The 445-nt window shown below is 39.3% G+C and overlaps 1 protein-coding gene across 1 annotated transcript in view; it reads right to left on the bottom strand.

Annotated features, from left to right (window-relative positions):
- Positions 1-445, bottom strand: part of LOC106872683 (uncharacterized) — a 15,389-nt gene that overhangs the window by 14,612 nt on the left and 332 nt on the right. The window lies entirely within an intron of this gene.

Here is a 445-nt window from a genome sequence, read left to right as displayed (position 1 = left end):
CGCTCTTCCGATCTTATATATATATATGGTCTAAATAGGTTCTACCATATAATGACTAATGTCAGAATATGTGTGCGCGTGAGTGTGTTGTTAATACAACTCTGGCTTAACTTCCGTTACCATCAAAATCTTAGTCTGATCGGTCATGTTTTTTAACAGCAGGACTACCGAGTCGATTTTGTTCGGCATTTTCCTAACTTGTTTGTACTTTCTAGACATTACTGCTAACAAAACATTCTTGGGTAAGTACATTTCAATCACTTTATATAAGCATACGCACAAGTATACCAGTATGTGTGTGTGAGTATCTTGTGTGTGTATGTCAGTGTGGATGTGTGTATGCCACAGAAATCAAGAAACCGGCCCTATGAGTCTATATGATTCGGGAAGGATCACTGTGTCTCTCTCTCTCTCTGTCTCTCTCTCTCTCTCTCTCTCTCTCTCT

This window comes from Octopus bimaculoides, chromosome 12, assembly GCF_001194135.2.
Source record: "Octopus bimaculoides isolate UCB-OBI-ISO-001 chromosome 12, ASM119413v2, whole genome shotgun sequence".
NCBI classification, from domain to species: Eukaryota; Metazoa; Mollusca; class Cephalopoda; order Octopoda; family Octopodidae; genus Octopus; species Octopus bimaculoides.
Note: the sequence above shows the minus strand (reverse complement) of the source record. Positions and strands in the feature narration are given on the sequence as shown.